This window comes from Canis aureus, chromosome 23, assembly GCF_053574225.1.
Source record: "Canis aureus isolate CA01 chromosome 23, VMU_Caureus_v.1.0, whole genome shotgun sequence".
NCBI lineage: Eukaryota > Metazoa > Chordata > Mammalia > Carnivora > Canidae > Canis > Canis aureus.
The window spans coordinates 594,627-615,881 of record NC_135633.1 but is presented as its reverse complement, the minus strand read 5'-3'; the positions used below and the strand labels follow the sequence as shown (position 1 = coordinate 615,881).

At 50.9% G+C, this 21,255-nt stretch overlaps 1 long non-coding RNA gene across 1 annotated transcript; it reads right to left on the bottom strand.

The window, feature by feature from the left end:
• Positions 1 to 221: 221 nt before the first annotated feature.
• Positions 222 to 16,976, bottom strand: LOC144294487 (uncharacterized). The gene is made up of 3 exons (XR_013361847.1): positions 15,424 to 16,976; positions 11,007 to 13,981; positions 222 to 3,609 (listed from the first exon to the last, which is right to left on the bottom strand). It is a non-coding gene; the product is annotated as an uncharacterized LOC144294487 (long non-coding RNA).
• Positions 16,977 to 21,255: the final 4,279 nt, after the last annotated feature.

The window sequence follows — 21,255 nt, the reverse complement described above, 5'->3', positions numbered from 1 at the left end:
TGCTGTCATCCCCAGGAAGTCAGCTTCACGTCTCTAACTGTCCTCACTGATAAGCGTAGAACTCAGCTCGGTCAGGGTATTCACTTGCTCTCAGACCAATAAGCCACGAGGAAGCCCAGCAAGAACAGAACGGATGTGTGCTGCAGGGTCCGGAAGACTTGCTTAAAAAAAAAGAAAAATAAAACAGATTTTATCTATTTATTCATGAGAGACACAGAGAGAGAGGCAGAGACACAGGCAGAGGGAGAAGCAGGCTCCATGCAGGGAGCCCAATGGGGAACTCAAACTCCAGGACCCTAGGATCACGCCCTAAAGGCAGACGCTCAACCACTGAGCCCCCAGGCGCCCCCCACAGACTTGCTTGTGATGCTAGTACTGTACTTGCCCAGCGGCAGACCCCAGGCACATTATCTGATTTTCTCAGCCCCGTCTGTAAAACAAGGATAATCCCAAACCTCGCGGCAGCTCGCATGACAAAATGGCAAAACGTGTCCAAAGGACACAGCCCGGAAACCGCTGCAAACTCATGGATAATACTTTTTTGCTTGTTAATGATTTCTCGTTTCCCAAATTATCTGTGATACTACCTTAATATTTAAAAAAAAAAAAATATATATATATATATAATATAAAAAAGAACTGTAACACATCACCTTATCAAAGCTGGGGAACCCCACACTGTGCCTTAGGAAAACGAGTCCGATGTCGATGAGGGAGGGGAGAACCTGGAGGAACTCGGAGGGGGGTGTGCAGAGCTGTGTTCACTGCTTAGTCCGCTTCGGTTGGAGTTCACATGCTCTTCCTAAGCATTTTCTCCGTTTTCCTTGACATCCTGGGTTGATTTCAAATGAAAACAGTACTAGCAGCTCCACAGAAGAGCGCAGATAGAAGACGCAAGCCTCAACAAAAGCCCGTCCCACAGAAAGTTCCAGCATTGACATGTCCCTGTGTTGCATCCATGGTCCTTGCTCATTCAGGTCACGTATCCCTCAACGTGTTCTACAAGGAAGAAAGGCTGACACCGCCTAGTTCACTTTGCACCTTCTCGGTTGTTATTCAGAAGACATGTTCTACGTGGCCGTAGCCTTGAGCCACTTGGTGAAGACAGCAGGTGAGCGGCCTACGAGGCTGAGTGGGGAGCGGGCACATGCCCAGTGTGCTACACTGTGTCCCTACGTCCCTCCTCCCCTAGGAGCTGAACTCCTCCCCGGCTGTTCAGTTTCTCCATGGAACTCAGATACATTTCTCTTTTTTTGTTTTTTTGTTTTGTTTTTTTCTTTTATTTTTAATTTTTTTTTCAGATATATTTCTATCTTCAAAGAGGTAATTAAAAAGGGAAATGAAGTTGAAAAGGAGATTAGACGGTGGTCATTGTCTTGCTACCAGAATTTGAATGTTCACTAAATTTCAGGGCAAAGAAGACATGGAAAGAAGTCTTCAGGGCATAATAAACACGGAAGTGATGACCTCCAAGGAACAGAAAGAGACAGCAGATTGAGGACCAGAACACGAGACTCTATTAAGGAAACCGAAGACGGGGTGTTATTCTGTATGTTGGCAAATTGAACACCAATAAAAAATAAATTTATTATTAAAAAAATAAATTAAAAAAAAAAAAAAAGGAAACCGAAGACGGCTTATAAGTGGAAACGGTAGATTTGTTCTGTCGGAAAACACTACTGAATTTTGGAAGCAATAGAACAAAAAAATAAAATGAAATAAGTCTTCATTAATACACTTTTTCAGAAGCAGAGCTCTATAATCCAGAAGGAACTCTACTCTTTTTTTTTTTTTAATTGATTTTTTTTTATTGAAGTATCATTAACACACAATGTGGTATTGGCTTCAGGTGCACAACATATTGATTTGACGAGTCTACGCATTACTCACCACTCAGCACGACGAGCGTAGTCACCGGCTGTCACCCTACCACCTCGTTACAACATTATTGACTATATTGCCTGTGCTGTGCTCTTTTATCTGCAGGACTTACTTATTTTATAATGGGAAGTTTGTACCCGTTCATACCCTTTATTTCACCCATCCCCTCTCCTGCCTGCCTTCGGGCAACCACCGGTTTGTTCTCTGTATTTGTCTGGTTTTTCATTTGTTCCTTTGGAAGAACTCTACTCTTAATCACGTATATGATAGAGGAAGATGAATGGTCACCACAAAGGAATCAAGAACACAATAATTCTGAGGCGCCTGAGTGGCTTAGTGGGCTAAGCAGCCAACTCCTGATCTCGGTCAGGTCATGATCTCCGGGTCCAGGGTGGAGCCCCACAATGAGCTCTGCTTGAGGATTCCCCCCTTTCCCTCTCCTGCCGCCCGTCCCCATTTACACACGCATGCATTCTCCCCCCTCAAATAAATAAATAAATCTTTAAAAATATACGGATACAACAATTCACCAAAGTGAACATTTTAGGAGGGAAGAGAGGAAAGTCTCACCATCAGGAAATCCAATGTCTGCTTATGTAGCTGAGAAGACCCGGCACCCAAATGGCAAGGGGGAAATGGGAACCCAGCGCGTTCACTCTGTCCTCACCCTTCTCTGTACCGCACCCATCGATCCAATCAGGAAAGAAGACTGCGGGTGTTTCCGAGCGCGGGTTCCGCTACGTCATCAACGCAGGGTTGTTTTAAACCAACGCTGTGTGGAGCTATGGCCGTAACAGAGTTTGAGGGTCAAGGCCAGAAATCCTGGTATGACTAAGACTGCGGAGAAACATACGGGGCTTCAGAGCATCCCACAGACAGAGAATCAAACAAAGCGTTGAGGGGGTCCAAAGTTTCCAAAAGAAATCGCTTCTGTAATGGGAATCATTAGTTCCCTGAAGCCTCCGAGAAGGGGCTTTTAGTAAGTTTCCAAATAAACTTTATAGGCCCAAATTACCTAGGCGGCTATTGGAGCCTTGGGGAAGATTCCGAATATCCTAACCTCTCGCCGTATTTCTGCCAACCCTTTCTATTTATCTCTTGCTGCTGCTTCTTCAACGTCTCTACTTTCTCATGTTTCCAGGCTCAGCACTCCTGACCCTCTTACGTTATCTCATGCGAGAAGCGCAACCATCCTTCTAAATACTTGTTTTACTTTATGGTGGGTACATTTTGTGTCCTCTCCAATAAATTATTGTGTTGTTTTTTTTTTTCCAAGTCGCAAAGGCAGGCTCCGCTGTTTTCTTCTGGAAAATTTATAATTTTAGCTTTTACATCTCATGATCCATCTTGAATTAATTTGTGTGTATAGTGAGACGTAGGGGTAGATGTTACTTTTTCCATGCATTTAGCCCAGTTATCCGAGCACCATTTGTTGAAAAGATTTTCCTCTCCCCCGTTAAATTGCCTTGGCATGTTTGTTGAAAATCAGTTGACCATGCATGTGTGGTTTTATTTCTGGATTCTATTTTGTTCTGATGGTGTATTTGTCTGTTTTTAAGCCAGCACCACAGTGCCTTGATCACCGTAAAATTCATAGTAATCAGCTTTTACATTCCACAGAGAGCTTGATGCAGAAACCTAAGACAAGTTCTAGGGCCGACTGTGGCGTTACCTGGCTGTGAAGTTTTGAACAAGTCGTCCAATCTCTCCATGAATTAATGTATTCATCTGTAAAATAAGAGGGCGTAGATCAGAGTCGCAAATTAAAATAATTGGCAGATAATCTCAACCAATTCATCTGGACGTTACAACACAAACAGGCAGGGACGGAGAATGTGCCAAAGTCCGTGTCCAATCTCAAGAGGAAAGTCACTGCACCATTCCAGCCTGCAGGACTGTAAGCTTGCGAATGCCAGATCTTCTGATTTTTCCAGGGAAGCCAGAAACCTGTGTTTTTATGTGAAATCCTCTGACTTTTAAAGCACCCTGCAGGCCGGAGAAAACACAGATGCTGAGCTCTTGAGCTGCCAGTATGAGGCCCATGAACTAGCAAATCTCTCAGAATGTCAATTCTTCTTTTTAGTGAGTTATTGTGAAGAATAAATGAGGGAACATGAACGTGCCTAGCACCGCGCCTGGCACGTAATAAATATTCAGTAAAAATGCGGTCTTTTCTTCCTGATTGAACAGTCCGTAAATTGTATCCCAAGTCCCTGTTCCTACGCCTGCTCTTCTTACAAGCTGAGAGCCATTTCCAACCGTCAGCTCACTCGCCACTTAGCTCCCAGGCTAGCCACGCGACACCTGGTTGCCCCTCTGAACTCTCCTCCACCTTCCGCTGTGCCCACACAGGCTGACTTATATGAACCCCATGAGCAGGCGTTTTATGGTCAGTGGCCAATAGGGACACCGACAGAGATTCGAGGGCAGAGAGGAGTGAGGTAGGGGTGCATACGCCACCAGCGCCCGGCCTGCTGAGTCACCAGGATGGACTATGGCCTAAAGCCATAGCTCTCTTTGGCCTGCTCTCTTCACAGCAGGCCATTCCTCTTGGACTCTACTATTTTCTCCTGCTGACCTTGCAGGACACGAAGTGGTTCCACGTGGTCCCCTCACTGAAGCGTCATTGAGTGTGAGGCGCTACGTCATCTTGGGCATACACGTTGTCTGCTATGCCAACCTCTCACTCCAAGTAGAATTCCCTCCTCCATCCCTTTTCTCAATGTTGCCACTATCTTGCCAACTAACCAGCCTTACAATGATGTACCTGTTGTAGAAAGGCAGGCTCTCATGGCGCCCCTAGACCTTAGTTATCTCTCAGGACAGAACGGGGGGAAAAAAGGCAAGAAAGAAACGCCACCTACCAAAAAATACTGGGATTGGTTAAGGTCGGGGATGAGTTTGCCACATTTTCTAGGACTGGAGTTTCAGATGGAATAACATTTACTGCTTTTGAAGCTGCAAGTCCGTTTCCTTTATTTAGGCCAAAAGGGCGAAGGCTCAGAGATGCTCGGCGCAACCCTTTTTTCTCCCCTTTGTGAATATCTTCTTTTCATTCACGCCTGGAGACATCAGCACTTTGCCCTGGCACGGGGTGCACTCTGCATCGGTCTCTCCACGCCGGCAGTGGAGGGCCGCCTATCCAGGCTGAACTTAATAAACACAGAAAGCTGTTTGGCCTGCTTTGGATCTAAGCTATATATAGGCTGCTTCTGGTGCCTTACAAAGTTTTCCACGTGGTTCATCCTAGCTTACTGCTATTTTGTGCTGGAATTACAAGCAGAAGTCTGCTAATAATAGTATTACTCTGCTTCCTCTTTCGTCCTTTCTTAGTGGCTTTAGTATCTTACTTAGTGGCCTCGGAAGCAGGAAACCTGGATGGCTGAAGGCAGGATTCGTGGGCTCTTGATTGCATTAGCATAAAATCCCAATCCAACATATGATCAATACAAAATAGTTGGCATCGATTTCTCCTTATGCCAACTCTTCATCCCCAGCGTTCGCTCGATCACATGCCTTCTGTATCTTGCTTCAAAGTGCCATTGGCATCTGCCTCCTATTGTGCATTCGCACCCCCACCCCATCTGTATGGCCTCTGACTCCTCCTGCCACCCCAGTGGTACAGGAACCGCTGCCCTTTCGCGTCCATTGTGTCCACGTCTGCCAGATTCACCTTTCTTGTCGACTGTTTCCATCAGGACTCTTCCTTACACGTTACTTCAGATATCAACTCTGCGGCCCAGGCTTCCCCAGAATATGCACGGCCCATCTCCGTGGTCCTGAGGATAAGGGTGAGGGAGCGCAGTGTCCTCAGTGTTTTCTCCCAACTATGCCCTTGCTTGATAAGCCGTATCTGCTTCCTTCTACCTTGTAATCAAGCCCTGCTACGTCATATTCTACTTTCTCGATCCTTCCCTTCTTAATTTAATCAACAGTTAACTCTTCCTATGAACTCACGTGAAACATTTAGTCGTTCCCATATAATATAACCACGAAATATACGTTATTTTATGTTGTTTTCTAATCGCTCTAAGTATCCTTGCGTTAAATATATTGCTTAGTGTTAATGGTGGGGGTGTTGATGATATCGTGATTAGGGGACATAGGAAATGTTCTCATCTTGCTTTTTGGTCCAGACATTTGTTCGTCTTCTTCAAGGCTCTAAAAGATATATTGCGAACAAGGGACAATGACAAATGGGAATTCAGGCACCATCGTGTGACGGTCAGTTTTACGTGTCAGTTTGGTTAGGCTGTAATCCCCACCATGGTCTCGAAGTTGCTATGAAGACATCTTTAGATGTGATTAGAGCCCATAATCAGTTTGCCTTAAATAAATGGGTTTTTTCCTAACTAATCTGGGTAACCCTGATTCAATCAATTAACAGGCCTTGAGAGCAGAGCTGAGATCTCCCAGATTAGAAATTCCAACTGCGGACACCAGCTTCAGCTGTGCCCGAGAGTTCAGCCTGCCCTTCCTTACAGCCTGTTCTATAGATTTTGGACTTGGCCAGTCACCACAGTTGCTTAAGCCAATTTCTTGCAATAAGTCTCAAAATACATCTGCTACTGATTCCTTATTTTCTGGTTTAACCCTGACTGATACAGATTTTGGTACATGTTAGAGGAGTGTTGGTGTAACAAATAACCAAACACATAGAAATGGCTTTGGAATTGGGAAATAAGCCAAAGCTGGAGGAATTTTGAGCAGAATGATAGAAAACATGTATATTGCCTTGAACAGACTGTTAGAAGAAATATGGATGTCGGGCACCTGGGTGGGTTAATCGGGTAAGTGTCCAAGTCTTGGTTTCAGCTCAGATCATGATCTCAGGCTCCTGGGATTGAGCCTTGAGTCAGGTTCCTTGCTCAGCACGGAGTCTGCTTGTCCCTCTCCCTTCCCTCTGCCCTGTGTGCATTCTCTCTCTCAAATGAGTAAACAAATCTTTTTTTTTTTTTTTTTAATATGGATGTGAGGATTCCAAAGGAAATGAGGACTCTGGTATAAAAAAGAACTTCATCACCTTAGAAAATATTTAAACCTTCATAAAAAGGCTGTTGGTAGAAAAACAGACATTGAAGACACTCCCAGGGAGGGCTCGGAAGGTAACGAGGGTTATGTAAGAACTATAGGAAAAGTCAGAAAGCTGCCATTTTTATATAATGGCAGAAAGCTCACTGGACTTGTCCTACAGTAATGTGGAAAGTAGAGCTCTAAGCAGTGAACTTGGGTCTTTAACTTGAGGGAACTTTCACGCAAATTGTCGAAGGTCTAGAGTGCTTTCTTCTCGATGCTGATAATAAAATATGAGAAGACAGACATAGGTTGAGAGAAGAATTATTAGAAGGAACTGAGACTTGATGATTTGGGAAATTCTATCTAGATTCAAGAATTGCTAGAATGAGGAGATGCACTGTCAGGAAAGCCGGCTCTGGAAAGAAAGCCAGTGATGTGACTGGGCAGCCTTGCTACCACCTCAGAAGGAGCAAATGACCACAATATTCAATTACACAGAGGGACCTTAAGGGGGATCATGCATATGCCTCATAGGTCTCCTTCGCCATTTAAGCAGAAGTTAGGAATAGAGATGGGTTTGTCCAGGATCTCTCTGTGGAGGAGCCTCCCGTCTAGTGGAGGGAATCCCCAGGACAGTCACAGGGCACCCACAAAGATCCTGAGAGCTTCATACCAGCAGAAACCCTTCCATCTTAGACAGAAAGGGAGAGGGAAAAGATAAAATGAAAGAAGGCTGTTGACTTCCAGAATCCTACAGACTAATAAAATCACTCCGCTGCAAATATATGCGACCCTTCATGAAGAAGGAAAGATGACTCAGACTTGCAACTAAAGTCTCAAGTCACAGATCATCCTTAGGCCTTGAAACCCAGTGGACTTTTCCTGCTTCATTTCTAATTTTCTTGGCAACAGTGACTCCTCTTCCTTTCCATTTGCTCCCTTCCTGAACGTGTCTGCAAGTGATATCCTATGTCTGTACCACCATTATATTTCGGGAGCAGAGAATTTGTTCCCCGGTTTTATAGGTCCATAGATGATGAGAAACGTTGCCCAAGGATAGATTGCATGAGTCATGTTGATTTTGATTACGAGATGTGGGACTTTTTAATTAAGAAGTTTAAGATGAGTTTTTTTTTTCTTTTTTTTACTTTGAGTTAATGATGTAATGAATGAAACTTTCGGGGTTGTTGGGATAGGGTGAGTATACATTGTATGAGGGATGGACATGAATCTTTGAGGACCAGAGGGCAAACGATAGTGGACAGATTAAATGACCCACCAGAGATGTCCATATGTTAATCCCCAGAGCCTGTGAATATGGTACCTTAATAGCAAAAGAAACTTTAAAATGTGATCCATTTAAGGATCTTGAGATGGAGGAAGTGTCTTGTGCCATCCGGGTTAATCAAATGCAATTATAAATGTCCTTAAAAGAGGGAGGCAGGAGGGCCAGAGACGGAGAAAGGAGATATGATTATAGAAGCAAAGGGTGAGAAGCAAAGGGGAGACTTAAAGATACTGCATTGCTGGCTTTGAAGATGGAGAAAGGTCCATGAACTAAGGCGTGCAGGTGGCCTCTAGTAGCCAGAAAAGAAAACGGTGCCGTTCCGAGGAGTCCGGCCCCACTGACACTTTGATTTCATCCCAGTGAAGCTTACTTTGTACTTCTGAACTCCTGTAAGGAGGTAAATTCATATTGTTTGAAACTACCAAGTTTGGAGTAACTTGTTATATGAAACATATACGCATCTTATTTATAACTGGGCTTGGTTCCTAATACCCCGCGTAAACCCATCTAGTAACCTGGGCCTCAGCTTGAAACTTAAACCCAAGAGGAAGGCTTCCCAAGAGGAAGCTCTTCTAAAGCCAAACTTACCGTTAGCTCCTCAAGACTGAGTGGATGAGAGTTTCCTACAGGAGGGAGGGAGGGAGGGAGGGAGGGAGGGAGGGAGGGAGGATAGACCAAGCCTGTAGTCATGTAGACTTAACTTTAACATCTGCTGCATGGAAACAAGGAGAATAAGAGGGTCACACAAGTTCATGGGTTTCTAGCCTATTCTGAGGCAGTGACCACACCCACTATTAAATGGACCCAATCAGAATCCCAAATTCTGACCTAGTCAGATTAGCATTTAAAATAACAGTTAAAAGCCTTGGGCTTAGCGTCAGACGGAATGGGCCGGAATCCCAACTCCGCACTGTGACGTGAAGCAAGGTGCTGTCACTTCATCGTGTTCTCGTCAGCAACATCCCTACAGCAACTGGACCTTCCCTACAGGATAATTCTGAGGAAAGATCTGCAATGAGCTTGGAACAGTGTTTACCATTGCTACGGAGGAAAGAAGAAGAAAGAAAGAAGTGTGCACACGCGCACACGCACACGCGCACACGCACGGGGTAACGTCACAGTAACCCGAAGTAATGTGCGACATGCTGCCGAGGTCGGAGGAAGTCCCAGATGTAGACGTGATCACTGAGATGCCTGCGAGCGCCAGACATGCTGCCGTTCCCTTTAATGGACAAAAAGACCGGATCTGGGGAGGATGCGGAGACCACCCCACGTAGCCTTACAAAGTCAACCACAAGGTCTAAGGAGTGAGCCACGGAGCCCACCATGGCCTCAGGGTCCCTCCTCTAGTTTCTAGAAGTCACAGGACTTACTCTCATGAATATGTCTGAAATACCATTTCAAATCTTTATTCCCTCGAGATATGAATTTATTTCTGTAAAATAATTTCTTCCCCGGGGTCCCTCTCCAGAGAACATGAATAAATCGCATATTGGGTTCTTCCATTGTTGATGCCCGTGAACTGAAATCAGTAGGAACCAAGAGATTGGCTACCTTCTGATCAAGACCAGCCTCAGCGGGAAGCAGACTGGCGTCCTCTTAATACCGAGTTAAGAGGATATGAGAACACCCGACCTGTGCCCGCTTTCATCTCACCACCTTCTAAAGGGCCTCTGTACTTAACGACCGCAGCTATGCGTTCCTACGTTCCTATGTTTTTATTCATAAATTCGTTTGCCCATTCATTCATTGTAAACACTGAGGACCGACTAACTCAAATACACAGAAACACACACCTAAAAAGGAACTGTGAATCCTACGCAAGGTTTAAAGAAGTTCAGAGATTCAAAAAAAAAAAAAAAAAAATCACCCCTGCCCTTAAGAAGCCAAGATATTAGAGATATTACTGGGATGAAGATAACGAGTATCTGCTTCATAGGGCGCTGTGATAGTGACTATAACGTCCTTTTACGATTCCTGCACATGATCAACAAACGCTTCCCGTAATTACTAAGATCAGTGTTGATGGAGCTGTAAGGGATTAGAGGATTTGGAGCCCAGGGGTTCTCGAACTTTCATATGTGTCAGAATTAGCCAGACCGCTGGCTAAAACCTAAATCCGGGGCCGCACCTCCAGAGTTTCGGATTGGGCAGATCTGCGGTGAGTCGAGAACTCGCATGTCTACCGTGTTCCCGGCCAGTGTTGACGCTGCTGACCTGGGTCCCCCTGGGAGAGCCCCGCTCCAGTGCAGCCCCTCACGTTCGGGATGAGGCCCCGAGGGTTCCGAGAGCCCCGACGGCCCGCGGCGCACAGGTAAGGCCCTCCTGCGCCGTGACAGCTGCAGACCTTACCACAGATTTCCGCTCGGGCGCCCTAAAGAGGGCGGCATTTCGGTGCTGCGGGTGCTTCGGGCCTTTGAGGCCGACGGGGAGACAGGCGGGGACGCGGCTCGGGACAGCGGCCCCAGGGGCCAGCCACGGCAGGCCGTGGATCAGCCGGAAAGCCACTTGCGTCGTGGCCCGCTGCTGGTAACAGATTCTGCCCCCAACACACTCCTTTTCAAGTCATACCAGCCCCCCCGGCCCCCGAGAAGGATGGAGGCCCCGGACTGTGGGACGGAGAGGCTCAAACCCGTAACTCAGGGTTAGGGCTCAGTCTCCTGAGCGTCTGCCTTCCCTTCAGGCCATCATCTTGGGGTCCCGGGATCGAGCCCCGCTTCGGGCTCTCCACTCGGCGGCAAGTTCCCCCCACCCCGTGCTCCCTCTCGCTCTCCCTCAAATAAATGAATAAAATCTTAAAAAAATGAAATAAAATACAAACCTCTGAGCTCAAACAGTGAACGTTTATGTCTCCGCATCTGCACATCAGGAGTTGAGGCGTGGCTCACCCCCACTTCCTCGGGGCCTCTCACGGGGCTGCAGTAGCGGCATCGGGGGCGGTGGTAAGGCCGAGGCCTCAGCCGAAGACTCGGGGCGAGGGTCTGTCTCCGCGGCGCCTGCACAGTTTTCGGAGGGACTTAGTCCTCTGGGAGTTTGGGGTGAGGCCCCCTTCCGTTCTTGGCCACGTCGGCTCCGTCGGAGCCAAGGGGACAGGCGGTGGGCGGGCGGCGGGACGGAAGCCAGCGTCCTTGAGGGCGATGAGGAAGGTGACGTCTCATCACCTGTCGCCATATCCTCGGCTTACAAGCCAGTGCCTGGAGTCAGCCGCGTGCGGGCCGAGAGGGCTGCACGGGCTGGGCACGCGCCGAGACCGCCGAGGGCCTGGCCCAAGCTGCCGGCCGCGCTGTTCAGGGAACCAGGTCCTCGTGTCACAGAGGAGGCTCCGAAATGGCAGGTGGCTTCGTAAGACCATGCGGTCCGCCGGCCGCCGCGGCTCGCGTCACCACCACACGGCAATTAACACAACGGAACCAAAACGTGACAGCAGGGGCTTCCGAGCCGACCGGTCCAGAACTCGGATTCAGACAGAATCGGGAAGTCGTGTCTCCAATTGTCATTTTAATCAAAAACCCAAGAGATGACGACGCAATGTAACAGTTCCAGCAACAATCGCGTGTGGGCGCCCTGTCGGTCACGCCAGGCAAGCGTTTTCTGTCGGAGCCCGTCCATGCGGTCCAGCGGGCACTGCCCGGCCCGTTACCAGACAACGGACGTGTCCCCTCCACCCTGCGAGCCCCTCACGTCCTCCAAAGCGGCAGGTACCCTATGAACATGCACGATGGGCCTCACCAGGTGGCACGGGCTCCTCACGCAGCTGCCCGGAAAGAGCCACAACACACACTCCCCCTTGGCGCACATGCACTTGCCACCACGTACGCCTCAGACCTGCACACACCACGCTCTGCGGACTCCGCAGTGAGGGAGACAGTCATTGCACTAACCGTCCTGAGGGGCCAGGCACACGGACGTGTTCCCCACGTTAGATGACCAACCAGTGCGCACGGAGCTTTGACGGCGGAATCCAGCCGCCCTGACTGACCCGGCCCCCCAGCTGCCCGACTGACCTGGCCCCTGACTGACCTGACCCCCCAGCCGCCCTGACTGACCCAGCTGCCCTGACTGACCTGACCCCCCAGTGCCCTCACTGACCCAGCTGCCCTGACTGACCTGACCCCCCAGCGCCCTCACTGACCCAGCTGCCCTGACTGACCCGGCCCCCTAGCCTCCCTGACTGACCCGGCTGCCCTGACTGACCTGACCCCCCAGCCGCCCCAACGGCAACAGTTTTATCTGACCCCGGGGTCTGTCAGACTTCGCAGTTTGGCTCCAGAGTCGACCTGGCTCCCTGGCAAAGGGCACAGGGTCGGGTCACCCTGTCCTTCCCTAAAGGGGGGTGGAGAGCCAGTTACTGACTTTGGGACAGTTCCCCGAGTTTCCAAGAGCAACCCAGGCCAGGGGGCTTCCCGTGACCTAGGACAGGGCTGAGGACAGACACTCTTCATGGCGAATAAGCTTCGTTAGGGAGCGAACCTCCCACGAAGGAGAGGATGGGAAGATCAGTCACTGGCAATCTTCGTAAGGGTGGATCCTGAGTAATGACTCGCTCAGACCCGCTTCCCGACGGCGGGCTCAGGGGCTGCCTCGGAACGGGGAGCTCTGAGGAGAGGCGGGGCGAGGGGCCTCAGGAGAATGGGCCCAGCCTCCCTGGGGGCGCCCTTCCCTCCACCGGGACGCGGCCGCTCTCCCGAGAAAGCCACCGGATCTCACAGCATTCTCCGCAGAGCCATCTAGTGGACACTCGAAGCCTGGGCTCCCGCCGCCCGGGCCGCCAGCCAGCTGCTCCATCTCCCAGGTGCCAGAGCCCCTCTGGTCGCGAACAGGAACATTTGGGTGTCGCCGTTACAACCACCCGTGAGTCTCCTCTGTGCGGGCGCCCCTCAGCCCGCAGCCCTCAGGGCTGCTTTGTGGGTCACCGTATTTTTAGATGCTGGACTTGGGAAGCTTGGGCAGGGAGACTAGGAGGGAAGAGGGAGAGATTCTTGGAACGGCAAAGCGCACGCGCGCCCGCGATGGTAATGGTCATGGCGCCTTAGGGTGCCGCGGGGGAAGGCAGCTGAACCAAGGCTGTAGGAGAGACACCACCGGCTCCGGGACCAATAAAAGTGGCTCAAAAGCCGGTTCCATCACTTCATAGTGACGCTGACGTGGTCTCGGCCGAGGCCGAGCTCCGGAGCCGCAGGCGGAGAGAATCTGGAGACGCCGGTGGAACGCGGTGGTTTTCGGGCCGGGCCCGGCAGGAAGCGCTGCTGCCAGCGTCCTGGAGGGTGGCTGAGTGCGGGGGGCGGGGCCGGGGTGTCAAGAGGACTCTCCTGTGCTCGGGAGGACCCCCAGGACCCGGAGGCCTCGGCCTCTCAGCCACGGTTGCTTTCCCTCTGGCAAAGGCCTGCGGCAGGGCAGCCGGGCGCTCCCGGAGGACCTCGGCCTCTGCCTGCGGGCGCCGGTCACCAGGGTCACCAGGGTCACCAGGGTCACCAGGGGCTGCGGGGCGGAGGGCCTTGCGTGTTCTCGACTTTTCCCTCTGGAGGTCAGGTCGTTGGTCCGAGCGCTCTTGTCTCGTGACTCGCTAAGCGGAGGGAGCCCCGAGCCCCGCGACTGCTGCACGGCCACCGCCTGGCTTTCCTGCCGTCGGCTCGGGGGCACCTGGCGCCTGAGGAGGGCCCCCCCGGTCCCCACCGGGGCGCGGGGCTCAGCGTCCTGGGCCATGGGGCGGCGGGAAGGGCGCTTCCCTCGGGGCGGTTGCTCCTCCACAGGAAGGTGCGCGGCTGCGGGGCCTGGGGTGTGAGACAGAGGCTGTACCTGCCACAGAAGGTGCTAGTGTCGGCCGGGCGCCCCCTCAGCCCCTCAGCCCCCTCAGGCCCCTCAGCCCCCTCAGCCCCCCTCAGGCCCCTCAGCTCCTCAGTCCCCTCAGCCTCCTCAGCCCCCTCAGCCCTCCTCAGCCCCCTCAGCTCCTCAGCCCCCTCAACCTCCTGCCCCCTCAGCCCCCTCAGCCCCCCTCAGGCCCCCTCAGCTCCTCAGTCCCCTGAGCCCCTCAGCCCTCCTGCCCCCTCAGCCTCCCTCAGGCCTCCTCAGCCCCTTTCATTCCCCTGAACCCCCCTTGGCCCCCCTCAGCCCCCTCAGCCCCCCTCAGCCCCCTCAGCCCTCCTGCCCCCTCAGCCTCCTCAGACCCTCAGCTCCCCTTCAGCCCCCCTCAGCCCCCCTCAACCCCTTTCAGCCCCCCTCAGCCCCCTCAGCCCCCTCAGTCCCCTCAGCCCCCTCAGCCCCCTCAGCCCCCGTCAGCCCCCTCAGTCCCCTATGCCCCCTCACCCCCCTCAGCCCCCCTCAGTCCCCTTGGCCCCCTCAGCCCCTTCAGCCCCCCTCAGCCCCCTTGGCCCCCTCAGCCCCCCTCAACCCCTTTCAGTCCCCTGAGCCCCCTCAGCCCCCTCAGCCCCGGCACACGCTCCTCCTGGCCAGGCCGCCTGCCCGGCCCGCTCAGCCCTCCCACCCTCCGCTTCCCGAGCGCACAGGCCATCGCGGGTCACCGTCTGGACCCCGTGTCCCGCCCGTCGCTGGGGTCCAGGCCCGCTCTCCCGTCTTCACCGCTCCTCCGGCTCCCCGACCTCTGGCGCCCCGAGGGCTCCCATGTGCCCCGGCGGGCTCAGTGGCCGCCCCCCAGCGAGAGGGCCTCTCCGCCCCCTGCCCTGCGGCCAGCGAGGACACCGGGCCAGGCCGAGGCATGGACTCCCCCAGAGCGGCCTGTGTCCCCGACTTCCCTGGGAGCCTGCGGCCTCACTCCAGGGACCTGGCGTCGCCTCGCGGGGCCTTCCCCCGAGCTGCCTCGGTCCCCGCAGAGGCAAGGACGGAGCTGTCCTCAGCAGGGTGACTTCCCTCCCGTGAAGCCGCAGAAGAGGGAATCGAGGTTTCAGGCCCAACAATCTTAGAGTCGGCTCGTCTTTGCGGGGTGCGCGCCCTCGCCGGCCCCCTGGGCCTCTCCTCGCCATGGTCCCCAGATCGCGGGCCTTCTGCCTGGCCAGACAGACCTGCGTCCCACCGGCTCTTTGCTGGACGCGCCCCCCCCACCCCCGACACACGGAGCCCGAGCCGTGGAATAACTCGAGGTCTCCCATGTAAACCTAGGACGGGCTTGACCGCGGTTTTTTGACTCTGTAGACTCGTTTTCCCCAGTAGCCGCACAGCGATGACTTTATAGGGAAAATGTAGTAAAACCGAGAGGGAGACACCACAGAGAAAGCTCCACGTACCTTGAAGACTCCATTTCTTCACATTTATCTTCCTCCCGCCAGAACACTGAGAAAGAGCCGTAAGACCTGGAGTTTCCCTTTTCATCGTAAAATCAATGCGAGTTCTGGCTTTAAAAGAAACACAAAGAGTATAGAGAAATCTAGGATGGAAAGGGAGCCTTCGTGCCCCTTCTCACCCCGACGTGCTCCGCGTACGGTTCCGTGTGTAACCACGTCGAGAGATCCACGCCAATAAGACCCTTGTTTCTTCATAGACTGCGTTTTGGGCGATAGGTGCCAAATACCAACTCTTACGATCTACCTCACTGTCGAGCGGCTGCACATCATGAATTCTGTGCACAGATCACACGCTATTTACCCGGACCCCGATTGAGTTCTTTTTTTTTTTTTTCTTTCAGAAATGGCAGCAAATAACAATGACAAACTATCCTTCAAAAAACATCCTTTAAGATGCATCTTTGTATTTTTGGATGAGCAAAACGGCACGCTGTACACAAGCGGTGGGATTGTGCGGTCAAAGGGGCAAGAGGCAGGAGAGGGGCTTCAGAGCTTTCCAGATGATGTGCCCCCACGTCAAATGGACAAGTAGATCCTTGTCCTTAGTACCTCGAGCCTCATCGTTCTAGGACACTCGGGGAAACAAAGCCAGTACGAGGTTGCATATAATCACGTGGACCTTGCCATTTAAAACCTTTCTTCCACTTAAAAATACCTCTTTGGGTTTTTGCTTTGCTTTTAGCTCTGGACAATCTAGAAGAAGAAGAAGAAGAAGAAGAAGAAGAAGAAGAAGAAGAAGAAGAAGAAGAAGAAGGAGGAGGAGGAGGAGGAGGAGGAGGAGGAGGAGGACGTGGAGGAGGAGGAGGAGGAGGACGTGGAGAAAAGGTTTAATTTATTTATTTGAGAGGCAGTGGAAGCAGGGGGCAGAAGTGGGACAAGCAGACTCCCTGACCCAGGGCTCGAACTCACGACCCTGAGGCCATGACCTGAGCCAAAATCCAGGGTCAGGTGCTTAACTGACGGGTCCACCAGGTGCGCCTGCCTGGACGTCGCTGATGTCAGGACATCCCTACCTCAGCAGCCACGGGAAAGAAAAAGACGCCATGAACTCAGGAGCAGACAGCACACACTTGTGACCCTTTGCCACCAAGCTCAAGGACAGAGCCACGGCCTCCCTACACGGCGAGGGGTCGACGGGCCTCTGGCTTCTTAACCCGCTTACTCTCTTCCTCATCATCTGCCTCTGGAAACGCATATATTGTCATTTTATGTCCCTTTTGCTTGCTCTGCACCTCCCTTCTTCCCTCCTTTCTCTTTTCTTTCCTTCCTTCTTCCAGTTTCCCTTCCTTCCTGTCTTTTCCTTTTCTCTCTTTCTGTGCGTCGCTATTTTGCCCTTTCCTTCTATCTCTGTGTTTCATTCCTTATTTCTTTCTTTACATCTTTCGCCCTTTTGTCATTCAACAAACTTCTGAGTGTCGTCCACGTCCACGTAAGGGGCGCTATGTCCCCCGCTGGCTGGAAAGGACAACGAGGACGAGAGAGCCGTTGCCTTCCCAAGCGTGCGGCCTGACGCACTCAGGGAGCGTGGCCTCCACCCCACGCTCCTCGCAGGGCAGCAGGATGGTGAGAAGGGCCCTCGGGGCTCAGTGGCTCTGCGGAAGAACACTGCCCGCGGGGCCCCCGCTACAAAGTCGGCCAGGGCCAGGCAGGTTAAAAAATAAAATTTGAGGGATCCCTGGGTGGCGCAGCGGTTTGGTGCCTGCCTTTGGCCCAGGGCGCGATCCTGGAGACCCGGGATCGAATCCCATGTCGGACTCCTGGTGCATGGAGCCTGCTTCTCCCTCTGCCTGTGTCTCTGTGCCTCTCTCTCTCTCTCTGTGTGTAACTATCATAAATAAATAAAAATTTAAAAAAAAAAGTTTAAAAAAAAAATTAAGAAAAAAAAAATAAATAAATAAATAAAATTTGAGTTAAGCAGCTCGGGTCAAAAACAAAGAGAGGTAGCGGCTCTGGCAACCTGGACGCGCACAGCCGTCTAACCTGGGCAGCTGTCGCCCAGCTCTCGCTGATGCTTGTCACGCAGTGATGAAGCCCTGCTTACACTTCTGAGAGACAGTAGAAACCTCAAGTGAATATAATTACCTCGTTTTAAACACACCGCGTGGCCTAGGCGGGAGTCTCCGCGCACTAGATGCAGCCAGTGAGCTGCCAGTCTGTGGCTCTTCTGCAGACTTGTCGCCGCTCTCAGCCTGTCTCGCAGGGAAGCCCTCCGGTCAGATGACGGCCGAAGCTGCCCTAACCTGAATGTTACGCTTGGCCTTTAATTTAGAGCCCAAGATCTGCGGCTTCCATTGGTCTATGTATCTTGCAGATTCTGACAGCAAACATGAATGACAAGAAAGTGTTGCCCCAACAGAATTCCATGAAATCACATTCTTTTAAGTCGTCTCCTAGATCTAGCGCAGAAAGGCAAGCGATGGGAGGCGAATGCCAGGCAGAGTTAGCAGGACTGATTTCTACGGTGGCACTGGAGTTCTCGTAGAAAAGCCTAGAAATTCTCTCTACCCCGTCCAGTCCACACCGAGGCATGACCATCTGGATCTCCCCGTTAGCCCCCCTCTTGCTGAGGGTACTGACGGCCCCGATGAGGGCCTCCTCGGCCAAATCAACTGGAGGCCTGACCAAGCATCCGGGTCCCATCTCAGGAACATAGTGTCTGTGACAGGTACACTTGTGGCCACCACACGGTTAGTCCAGGGCTGTCTTTCAGCTCAATATGTGGGTCACACAAAAAAGCTCTGCATGTCCTCTGGAGCAGCATTTTTAAAATCATGTTCTAATAAATAAATAAATAAATAAATAAATAAATAAATAAATAAAATCATGTTCTATGGAATCCTAACCCAAGATGCTCTGGGGAAAAAGAGAAGTGGGGAGGGAAAACCATATTTATATATGTTTAGGATATACAATACACACATTTTTTTTAATTTCTCAATAAAATTGGCATATTCTAAGGTCTCAGAAGTTCTAAGAATAGAATCTTTTTTTTTTTTTTAAGATTTTGTTTATTTATTCATGAGAGAGGCAGAGACACAGGCAGAGGGAGAAGCAGGCTCCCCGCAGGGAACCCGATGCGGGACTTGATCCCGGGTCTCCAGGATCACACCTCAGGCTGCAGGTGGTGCTAAACTGCTGCGCCACCGGGGATGCCCCTAAGAATAGAATCTTGATGAAGAACTTCAATTCAGTATCTTCCAAGTTTATACAACCGAGGAATGCTTTCTTCTGTAATTCCCATTCACGTAGCCATAGAAAATACTTTAGACACCGCTGATGGAGACTAACAACATGGTTTCCTGCCCAAAATCAAGTCATATTTAACAAAAATAATATATATTTTAAGATTTATTTATTTATTTTAGAGAGAAAGCACGCACGCAGGAGGAGGATGGGCAGAGGGAGAGTCTTACGCAGACTCTGTGCTGAGTGCGGAGCCCGACGCCGAGCTGAGTCCCAGGACCCGGAGACCAGGACTGAAACCAAAACCGGGAGCTGGATGCTTGACCGACCCTGCCCCCCGGGCTCCTCTGTGTTAACATCTTTGAACAGTTTATGCTCCTGCATTTCCTCTATTGAATTTTCTCCATCTTAAGACACAGGGAGAGCAGCAATTTCCCACTGAACCAACCTTTACAGCACTTGACATACCACAGAGCATTTTCACAAAAATATTTTCATTTGCCCCTTATGGGCAAACCTCCCAGGCAAATATTCCCCAGTGCTTTGTTTGATCATCTCCAAAAGCATAAAAACAAATGACCCGGCCAAAGTCACTGCGTCACTCAACCTCCCTGATAGGAGATTGCAATTCTATTGGCTTTAAAACTCTCCTTCAGCTCGGTAAGTCCTGATGGCTCAAGGTTTCTACAAGAAACCAGAAACAAGCAAGGGTATTGCTCTTCCAAAATTAGGGATGATGTTGTGGCCATCAGGGCTGTCTGCGTTGACAGTGATAGCAATTAAAGACATAAGCTTGTGCTTGGAAGAAAAGGCCCATCAGAAATGTGTGATGAGCACAAATTAGGAAGACCAAGCAACATGACTTGCTGTTGCACTCCCTGACTCATGTGGGAGGAGCAAAGCCATCTAACAGTTCAAATATTCGTACATGGAAGTGACAGTGATGGGCAGGTTAGGAAGATAAACAACACACATTCCCCATCTTCAAGTAACTGTAAGAAAAGCAACCAACAGCTTCCAAAAGAGAAATTCGAAGGAGAGAAAAGCTGAGGCACCTCACGCAAGGAATCTGAGAAAGTCCCTACATTTCAAACCTGGAGATGAGCTGCCTGGTGCTCTTGGAGAGGGCGGATGGCTGAGGAAGAGGATCACAAACGGCCGATTTGCAAGTGGTTATGGTTGAGAACATCCACCTCCAGTCAAGCCTCAGATGGCAGAGCTGCGGATCAACTTGGTGAGCTACCACTGACCTGCGCTGAGGAAGGCTTTCGGGCATCCCTCCTTTGCAACCTTGCAGAGAGCAGCCAAATGCTATATTGTTCCATCCGCACGTATGAGTTGTCACCGCTGCTTTTGAGCAGGAATTGAAGGAAGCTCTCCCATGCCTCACTTTCCCCGAAGGCCTCCTGTAGCTGACCACAGAGAGCGTGAGCGCAGCCTGGCTCTGCACGTCAACCAGGCCGGGCTGAAGGGAAGCTTCACAGATCCTTAGCTGCAAATATCCTCTCTCTGGCCTGACAGCTGGAAGAGTGTGCAGCTCTGATGCGCTGGGCCCGGGAAGCTCCACGGGGAGCCTTGAGGGAACCAGGAAAGGCTGGGAGTCTAGGACTCTCTGCACTTGTTCGGTCTTTGGTCCAGTACTCTGCACTGCTGGCCTTAGCTGTCCTCACCAGGGGAAGGAGCAGAACAGCAGCAACACACTGTTTCCAGAGACTGGACGAGGCCTCAAGATCCTGCAGTGCATGACTACTCATCCAACCCCTGTAGACTACCCCTGGCTCCTGAGAAGGCTCCATCTCCTCCGGTCTAGTCCCTTCCTGCTCACCTTTTGAGGTCCTTTTCCTCCTTCTCAAGAAATTAGTCCTTTGTTTTGGGAAGTTTTCCTGACCCTTGAATCCCACAAATAGACTTTCTCAGTCGCACCCTGCCAGGATTGTTTTCCAAGTATTTCAGGCACGATCCTTGCCTTCCCATTAAATCCAGGCTCCCTAAATATGATGGTGTAGCCACATCCTCAATGGCTTATGTGTTGAGCACTATACCTACCACATTCTCATAACTGCCTTATATAACTGAAATTATTCTGTTTAATAGGTGAGTAAAGTTCAAAGGTTCCCAAAGTCACACATTTTATAAGAAAATTATAAAGCCAGCGCTTGCTTCTGTCTGGCCACACATCCCTTGCGTCACCACAATGTCCCACTGTCTTTCCCACGGGATATTGCCAACCGTGTTGCATGTGCTAGGCTTTTTGTTTCTCGGGATTAGATGCACCATCTCATCCTGCAAGGGTTAACAGGTAAAAGCTCTTTATCAATCGAGGAAGTAAAGCATCACCTGTTGAAGTACGAAGGAAAAACAATGGCAAATAAAAACTCTTTGGAGAATAAAAAACAAAAATGTCCGATCAATAAGGGCGAGGGTTCTACATGCTAAGGAAATCAAGGACCATGTAAAAGGTAAGTCCTTCCTTATTCCATCCCCTTCTCAGCATCAAAGAGCATGACCGAGACACAGCATATTTCAGGTACATCAGTTTCGAGGTATCAACGTGAGATCATGTCTTTTGCCAGAACGTCTCTATGATTCCTA